The sequence below is a fragment of the Myotis brandtii genome, unplaced genomic scaffold, assembly GCF_000412655.1.
Source record: "Myotis brandtii unplaced genomic scaffold, ASM41265v1 scaffold650, whole genome shotgun sequence".
Lineage (NCBI taxonomy): Eukaryota > Metazoa > Chordata > Mammalia > Chiroptera > Vespertilionidae > Myotis > Myotis brandtii.
Window position 1 is genome coordinate 381,850 of NW_005370517.1, and position 9,905 is coordinate 391,754.

The following is a 9,905-nucleotide window of genomic DNA, read 5'->3' on the forward strand; positions in this document are numbered from 1 at the left end:
AAGTTTAATTTCACAAAAGTTTTCTGTATGCATTATTGCTATATACGCACTGTAGTTTTGAGACTCTAATAAGTATGCAGTCTAAATAGAAATAAACATTTTTTTCTGAATGTACACTTTATTTAACTAAATAAGTAATGTTCTTAAAAACAAAACAAAATTAAAATTTTATATTAGTAAAAGCAAACATATTTTACTATTTAATTGTCTTTGGGTGATGATATATCCAGACATTCCCATTGTGGTGAGACATTTATGTTCAATGTCAAAGCACTTGCTTTAGGTAATCATGCTTTGAAAAAACTATCAAGTTTTATTTGAACTTTTTTAGTCTCCTGGTTTTTTAAAGTAATTAACTCCCTAAAGTTACAAAAGTGTGTGTAATAGCCCTGCTGGTGTGCTTAGGGGTTAGAGCGTTGGCCCTTGAAGCAAGGGGTCATGAGTTAGATTCTCAGGGTTACAGGTTACTCCTCTTTCTTCCCTTACACTCTCTCTAGAAAAAAAAAATCAATGGGACAAATATCCTCGGGTGAGGATTAACGAGATAAAAGGGTGTAATAAAACTGAATTTTGTTATCAGATGAATTGTCAATAAATGTTATTAGATTGTTGAGATGTTATCTAGTCACTGATAACTTTATTTTTGGGTGTGTTGTTTCTTTTTCCTCATCTTCCATCCTCATCTTCTAAGATATAACCTCAGCTGCTATTTCACTTTCATCATGCTGTAATGTCCAGGGTCATTTCATCTTCTAACCACTGTAAAACGGTTGGCTTCTTCTTCACCAATATTCTGTATTGTCCTACAGCAGTCTCAAACTGGTTAGGGCTATTATTATTTTTAAGTATATTTTTATTGATTTCAGAGAGGAAGAAAGAGAGAGCTAGAAACATCAATGATTGATCAGCTGCCTCCTACACACCCCCTACTGGGGATCGAGCCAACAACCAGGGCATGTGCTCTTGACTGGAATTGAGCCCAAGACCATTCCGTCCGCAGGCCAATGCTCTACCCACTGAGTCAAACCAGCTAAGGCCCTCTAGCCCTTTTAAACCCAAGTCTGCATCTTTATCGTCAAGCAAATTCTTCCAACCATTTTTCAGTGTTTGCACTTTTTCTTTCAATGTTTCAGTAAAATTCAAAATTGCCTATTTTAAATTATAACTCTAAATTTTGTAAGGTACACTGTCCTCTTGTATCTTCTTCATTCACCCTGCAATGCAACCATTACTTCCTCTACTAGTAAAAACTGTTGCAGTATATTCATTTTGTTGCCAGAATTATCCCCTGGTCCAGTGGTCGGCAAACTCATTAGTCAACAGAGCCAAATATCAACAGTACAACGATTGAAATTTCTTTTGAGAGCCAAATTTTTTAAACTTAAACTATATAGGTAGGTACATTGTTATTAACTTAATTAGGGTACTCCTAAGGCTTAGGAAGAGCCACACTCAAGAGGCCAAAGAGCCGTATGTGGCCCTGGTCCATGGGCTGGGTAAGTGATATACAAAGCAGGCAGGTAATTCAGTATATATTTCTTAAACTCTAGGTTTATGAGATTTGCCAACAATTACAGGTGTCCGTTTATGCTATCTATCAGCTTTGGCACAAAGCAGTGCTGAGATCCTGTCCTTGCTGATTGTTCATATTTTGAGGCTTGTGTGTTTTCAGGTACATAACTCCAGAACAAACTAGTTTGTCAGCACTGTAAATCTGTGACTGTAATAACATTTCATTATTTATTTGTTCCAGTAATATTTACCGAAATAGTTCAATATCTTCTGATGGAGCCCTTGAAGCTTTGCCGTAAATTTGTTAATAATTCTGTGCCTTTTGGGAAAACGCCAAAGCCACTTGCTTTGAATGGTGTGTTCATATGGTTTGCTAATTTCATTGCTGCAGATTTCATTTCAACTGCCTGCACTGGAATCCCATAAAAATGCTGTTGCAGGTACCACTTCAACAATGCTTTTTCAACTGAAGTTTTATGTGCCAATTTCATATGTTTTCTGGGATGGGTGTTTGAACTTACATCACATATTAATGCAAATTTTTAAATTTTGTCTTTTAAAAATTTTATTGATTTCAGAGTGAGGAAGGGAAGAGAGAGAGATAGGAACATCAATGATGAGAGAGAATCATCAATCAGCTGCTTCCCACATGCCCTTTACTAGGTATCGAGTCTGAAACCTGGGCATGTGCCCTGACCAAGTTCTGTGATCTCCTGGTTCATGGGTTGACGTTCAACCACTGAACAACACTGGCTGGACTTGTCTTTTTTTTTAAATGTCTGATACAGTTTGCTTTTTTATGCCACAGTGCTCACTTATAAAAGACATAGACACTCCAGACTCCAACTTTTGTATGAATTTTTAATTTAACATTAACTTAAGAAAATTTTTTTATTGGTTTCAGAGAGGGAGAGGAAGAGATAGAAACATCAATGATGACAGATAATCATTGATCGGCTGTCTCCTGCACGCCCCCTGCTGGGAACCAAGCCTGCAACCCAGACATGTGCCCCAACGGGGAATCTAACTGTGATATCCAGGTCGGCTGGGCTAAATTAACTCTTTTACATTTGTCCATATTTTAAGGTTAGGGTTACAATGATGTGTCCTACAGTACATACATAATTTTACATTTATACAGAATTTGTCTACAAGGTTAGGCTGTGGCTTAGCACAAGTTGGAACATTGGCTGGTGCACATGTTAAAACTGCCAACGGGGAATCGAACTGTGATATCCAGGTCGGCTGGGCTAAATTAACTCTTTTACATTTGTCCATATTTTAAGGTTAGGGTTACAATGATGTGTCCTACAGTACATACATAATTTTACATTTATACAGAATTTGTCTACAAGGTTAGGCTGTGGCTTAGCACAAGTTGGAACATTGGCTGGTGCACATGTTAAAACTGCTGTAGAAAGTCATGCCATATGATTACAGAACCAATTACCAAGTGAGATGTGGTATTATCACATGCTAATCATTTGCTGAACATTATTACAAGTGACTCTTGGGTTGAAATATGTACACCATAGTTGTATGTATGTAGTATTCATTTATGCTGGCGAAATTACTACAGTATTTTTTCCAACATCAAGGGACTGAACAGTCAGGACCCAAGCAAAGATAGGTTGGCCAGGCTGCTGTGAGACCTTTCAGAGCTTGACAACTCCAGGTGAAGGCAGCTTAGCGCACACCTAAGCCTACTACCACACCCAGGATCCTTATGTTCCAATGAAATCCACCCTTCAGCTTGAATAATGCTTAGGAGTGGGTTCTGAACTCACACTTGCCTGATTTGAATCCTAAGCTGTGTTCCTTTGAACAACTTAACTATATCTCATTGTATCTTTCCTCGTAGCTTTGTTGTGAGAAGTACACAGAGTTAAAACACTGCCTGCCAAACAGGCAATTAATAAAAGTATTACTGGTCTTATGTATAACCCATGGATGCACACAGTGGGGTGGTAAGGCAGAGATAGGCTGGAGGGGTTGATGGGGGGGAAAAGGGAGACATATGTAATACTTTCAACAATAAAGATTTTTTAAAATTTATTTTTTTATTGATTTCAGAGAGGAAGGAAGAGGAAGAGAGAGATAGAAACATCAATGATGAGAATCATTGATTGGCTGCCTCCTCCACAGCCCCCACCGGGGATCGAGCCCACAACCTGGGCATGTGCCCCTGACCAGAAGACCTTTCAGTCCGTAGGCTGATGCTCTATCCACTGAGCCAAACCAGATAGGGCTCAACAATAAAGATTTTAAAATCCTATATAATAAAAGGCTAATACGCAAATCGACCTAACCGCAGAATGACCGGTCACTATGATGCGCACTGACCACCAGGGGGTAGACGCTCAACACAGGAGCTGCCCCCTGGTGGTCAGTGCGCACCCACAGGGGGAGCACCTCTCAGCCAGAAGCTGGGCTCACGGCTGGCGAGCGCAGTGGTGGTGGCGGGAGCCTCTCCTGCCTCCACGACAGTGCTAAGGATGCCCGAGTGCTGGCTTATGCCCACTCTCTACAGGGAGCTGTCAGTTGGGGATTCCCCGAGAGCTGGGCTGAGACACACCGGCCCCCCCCCCCATGTTGTCGGCCTGGGTGGTGCTGTGGGGCTCAGTGATCAAGAACGGGAGCCCTAGCCGGTTTGCCTGAGTAGAGTGTCCGGCTGTGGACCGAAGTGTCCTAGGTTCGATTCCAGTCAAGGGCATGTATCTTGGTTGCAGGCACATCCCCAGTAGGCTGTTGCAGGCGGCAGTTCAATGTTTCTCTCTATCCCTCTCCCTTCCTCTCTGTAAAAAATCAATAAAATATATATTTGAAAGAAAGAAAGAAATAAAAAGTATTACTGGTCTTCGTGAGGGAGGAGTTCTTCTTACTTCCCACCTTCTGGGTCCTCCTCATCCCGAGAATCACTTTTCCAGTGAACCTGTGAGCCTCGATTCGCCCTCACCATTGCTTTTGCCTCTACAACAGGTGTCTGACCAAAAGTCGTCCAGACTGGCCGTACTCAATCCCACCCCCAGCCCCACCCCATGCCCAGATCTCACCAGGACTGAAAGGCCTCCTGGGCGCCGTGTGAGGTCTGACCGCCACCTCGTAAGCCTCTGCTCCTACAAACTTGCAGTTTTTCATCCCAAGTCTTCTCATGGCATGAGGTCCCGGGGTCCCCTCTGCCCTAGGGAAGTGCACTTCCTGTAAGATGGCTGCCCCCAAGGTGCTGCTCAGCAATCGTGCCAGGGCGCCGCCATCTTCCCGTTTTTGCCCAAAGCATGAAGGGAATACAACTTGCTCCACCTTGGCCTCGACTAGGCTCGGCCTCTGAAGGCTTGTTCAACGCAGTGTTGTTGGCACTTTCAAGGAGGCTAAGAGACGTCCACAAAGTGACTTCAATTTCTTCTCTGCGCGCTGAGGCGCAGACACCACAATGGCCACTGGGGGCCTGAGTGGCGCGGTGGGCGTGGTGGGCGTGGTCACGTTGCGTAACAGAGCCACGCTCACGGCCCGAACGGGACTCGCCAGAAGCGTCCCTAGCAACAGAGAGAGAGAGAGAGAGAGAGAGAGAGAGGGCTGGGGGCACTGGTCGCTGCCGTGGAGTATTGAGAAGCTCAGCATCAGGTGGGTCTGCGAGGGGCTGCGGACGAGGGGAGGGGGGTGCCTGTGAGGCGAGAGATGGGCAGCTCTGGGGACTTTTGGCTCAATCACTAAGGAGTCTTGGCTTTCGTGTCGGTGTTACCGAGTTTATGAAGACATTAATGATGGAAAATGCAAAAGGCAGGGCTTGTTGTCGGCCTGGGTGGTGCTGTGGGGCTCAGTGATCAAGAACGGGAGCCCTAGCCGGTTTGCCTGAGTAGAGTGTCCGGCTGTGGACCGAAGTGTCACAGGTTCGATTCCAGTCAAGGGCATGTACCTCGGTTGCAGGCTCCTCCCTGGCCGTGTCCCAGTCAGGGCACATGCAGGAGATGTGTTTCTGTCGCATCGATATTTCTTTCTGTATTTCCCTCTCTCTTCCACTCTCTAAATCAATGGAAAAATATCCTCGGGTGTGGATTAACAACAGAAAACCCAAAACTGGAGTGGTAGGTGAGAGTCATTGAATGCGGTGTCTTTGCCAGGAACTTTCAAGGAGGCTAAGAGACGTCCACAAAGTGACTTCAATTTCTTCTCTGCGCGCTGAGGCGCAGACACCACAATGGCCACTGGGGGCCTGAGTGGCGCGTTGGGCGTGGTCACGTTGCGTAACAGAGCCACGCCCACGGCCAGAACGGGACTCTCGAGAAGCGTCCCTAGCAACAGAGAGAGAGAGAGGGCTTGGGGCACTGGTCGCTGCCGTGGAGTATTGAGAAGCTCAGCATCAGGTGGGTCTGCGAGGGGCTGCGGACGAGGGGAGGGGGGTGCCTGTGAGGCGAGAGATGGGCAGCTCTGGGGACTTTTGGCTCAATCACTAAGGAGTCTTGGCTTTCGTGTCGGTGTTACCGAGTTTATGAAGACATTAATGATGGAAAATGCAAAAGGCAGGGCTTGTTGTCGGCCTGGGTGGTGCTGTGGGGCTCAGTGATCAAGAACGGGAGCCCTAGCCGGTTTGCCTGAGTAGAGTGTCCGGCTGTGGACCGAAGTGTCACAGGTTCGATTCCAGTCAAGGGCATGTACCTCGGTTGCAGGCTCCTCCCTGGCCGTGTCCCAGTCAGGGCACATGCAGGAGATGTGTTTCTGTCGCATCGATATTTCTTTCTGTATTTCCCTCTCTCTTCCACTCTCTAAATCAATGGAAAAATATCCTCGGGTGTGGATTAACAACAGAAAACCCAAAACTGGAGTGGTAGGTGAGAGTCATTGAATGCGGTGTCTTTGCCAGGATCTCGATTTACTGGGGGCTTTGATACGGAGAATCCTGGGCAGGGGGTCCGTTAGTGAACGCAAGTTTCTGGTTCATATTTCAGATTTAATTTGGAATCAGATTTTTTAAAAAATATTTTATTGATTTTTTTACAGAGAGGAAGGGAGAGGGATAGAGAGTTAGAAACATCGATGAGCGAGAAACATCAGTCAGCCGCCTCCTGCACGCCTCCCACTGGGGATGTGCCTGCAGCCAAGGTACATGCCCTTGACCGGAATCGAACCTGGGACCCTTCAGTCCGCTATTTTTTAAAGCTTTTTAATTGCTTATTATAGAGAGAGAAAGGGAGAGGGAGAGAGAAAAACATAGATGTGAGATGATGTGAGATGATCAGCTGTCTCCTGCATAGATCTTACAATCCAGGCATGTGCCCAGACCAGGAATCGAACCAGCAACCTTGCGTGCACCAGACGACACCCAACCAACTGAGCCACACTGGCAAGAGCAGAGTATCTATTTTTAAGTCTTTTTTGTGTGCTTCCTTCTCATTTGGAATGATCTGTATGACATCGATGTCATTTATTTAATTACTTAATCTCTAATTATGAATACACTAGACCCCGGGGTATAGAGAGAGAAAGGGAGAGGGAGAGAGAAAAACATAGATGTGAGATGATGTGAGATGATCAGCTGTCTCCTGCATAGATCTTACAATCCAGGCATGTGCCCAGACCAGGAATCGAACCAGCAACCTTGCGTGCACCAGACGACACCCAACCAACTGAGCCTCACTAGCAAGAGCAGAGTATCTATTTTTAAGTCTTTTTTGTGTGCTTCCTTCTCATTTGGAATGATCTGTATAACATCGATGTCATTTATTTAATTACTTAATCTCTAATTATGAATACACTAGACCCCGGGTCTCTTGGCCTGGCCTTCAGGGATGGGGCTGAAACCAGCTCTCCGAAATCCCCCCAGGGGCCCTGGATTGTGAGAGGGCGGTTCTCAGATGAGGCACCCCGGAATCGGGCTCCCTCCCCTCTCCTCCCAATATTATGTCACTTTCTCTCTGTATCTGTCTCAAATTCTTTCATCTCACTTTACCCTAAGTTTGGTGGTAACTGACAACTTGTGGACATTTAGCTGCAAAATGCAATTAATTACAAAACAGGATTTGCTTAGCCTGGAATCTGGTCAGCCTAGGGCAGGACCCTGCTCAATGTCAGGCTCCTGCCCAGGCCCTTCTGCCCAGGCGGAGTCCTGTGGCAGCGGGAACCTCCTTCTTCCCACCTGAGCTGCTCTTTCGCTTCCTTCCCTCCCCGGAAGTTGCCTGCTGGAGCTACTGTCGGCCTGGAAGGAGGGAAGCTAAGAGTGGTAGTGGGAAAATTCGCTGCCTCTACTGGAAATCGATATTAAGCGGATGGGCCGGTGTGGGCACCAGACAGTTGGGGCTGCAGACAGTAGGTCCTGCACCTCTCATCATTTAGCTAATCGAGTTGAAAAGTTTCTGTAAGGGCCTGACCCATGACCTCTGCAATGGGCTAGAACCCTGGTGGGGAGCCAGACCGGAAGTGGGGAGCCAATGGGCTAGAGGCCCGGTGGGGTCCCTTGGCCTGGCCTGCGGCAGGGATCGGGCTGAAACTGGCTCCCTAACATCCCCCAAGGGGTCCCGGATTTCGAGAGGGTAGTTCTTGGGTGACGCATCCCGGAATCGGGCTCCCTCCTCTCTGGTTCCTGTAAGCCCACCGGAGATGGAGCCCACAACCTCGGCATGCGCCCTGACCGGGAGTCGAACTGGGACCTCCTGGCTCATAGGTCGATGCTCAACCACTGAGCCACGCTGGCTGGGCCACCTGGACCTTTTTACATGGCCCCATGGGGCCATGGGAGCCATGGGAACCGATGTGAACATGAAGCGCTTGCGTCCTGTTGTGCTGTGAATAATAATGTCTTTGTCTCAGTCTGAGGAGTTTCATGTCTTGTTCAGCATCCTTGAAACAGGCAGGCTACCTTGTTGGCTTGCAAATGGAGTAAAATATTAACCTCTTTCCATTTCTGACAGTCTTGGCAATGCGGAGGGACGGTGACTGAGCCCCTATATAAATAGCCTTTGTGCATCGCCTCGTACCAGAGGGAAGCTGACTCATTGAGATCGACGGGCCTGTGTCTGCCCGGGCTGTAACACAATTTCACAAACAGAGTGGCTGATAAACAATAATTCTATCTCAAAGTTCTGGAGAATGGAAGTCTGAGGTCAGGGTGCAGCACGGTCTGGTGAGGGTTCGCTCTCTCTCTCTCTTTTTTTTAAATATATTTTATTGATTTTTTACAGAGAGGAAGGGAGAGGGATAGAGAGTTAGAAACATTGATGAGAGAGAAACATCAATCAGCTGCCTCCTGCACACTCCCTACTGGGGATGTGCCCACAACCAAGGTGCATGCCCTTGACCGGAATCGAACCTGGGACCCTTGAGTCCGCAGGTCAACACTCTATCCACTGAGCCAAACCGGTTAGGGCAAGAGTTTGCTCTCTCTTTTTTTAAATCCTCACCTGAGGATATTTTTCCATGAATTTTTAGAGAGATGGAAGGACAGAAAGAAACATCTATGTGAGAGAGACACTTGATTGGTTGTCTCTTGCAGGAGCTTTGACCAAGGCCCAGGCCAGGGAGGAGCCTGGAACCAAAGTACATGCCGTGGAACTGAATCTAACCTGGGACCCTGAGGTCCGCAGGCCTAAGCTCTATCCACTGAGGCAAACTGGCTAGGGCTGAGGGTTCTCTCTTGAATGGGAGACTTCTCCTTGAATCTTCACAAGGCAGAGGGGGTTACGACGGGAGCTCTCTCAGGCCTCCTATTCAAGAGCATCAATCCATCCATGAGAACTTTTGCCCTCATAACCGAATCACCTCCCAAAGGCTCCACCTCCTAATACCTTGACCTTGGGGGTTAGGTTTCAATATATGAATTTTGTGTGGGACACAGATCATAGCAGGACCTCTTGGCAAAAGGCAACATGCTTTTTTTTTAAAAAAATATATTTTATTGATTCTTCACAGAGAGGAAGGCAGAGGGATAGAGAGTTAGAAACATCAATGAGAGAGAAGCATTGATCAGCCGCCTCCTGCACACCCCCTACTGGGGATGTGCCCGCAACCAAGGTACATGCCCTTGACGCTTCAGTCCACAGGCTGACGCTCTATCCACTGAGCCAAACCAGTTAGGGCAAGGTAACATTCTTTTGTTTTTCGACATCAGAATATAATAGGAGATATGTGTGATATGTCTGTGCCTTCCCATCCCCTAAGCACCAGAGTGAGGCCAGTAGAGCAGTGGTAAGTAGAGTAGGGTTAAGGAGACAAACTACCCTGTCTGTTGTCGTAGGTTAGGTGAGCGTTCAGATCAAGTGCCACTAACCCCTGATATACACAGTTTTCATCATGTAAATGATATTCTCTCTTTAAAAAAATATTTTAGCCGAAACCGGTTTGGCTCAGTGGATAGAGCGTCAGCCTGCAGACTGAAAGGTCCCGGGTTCGATTCCGGTCAAGGG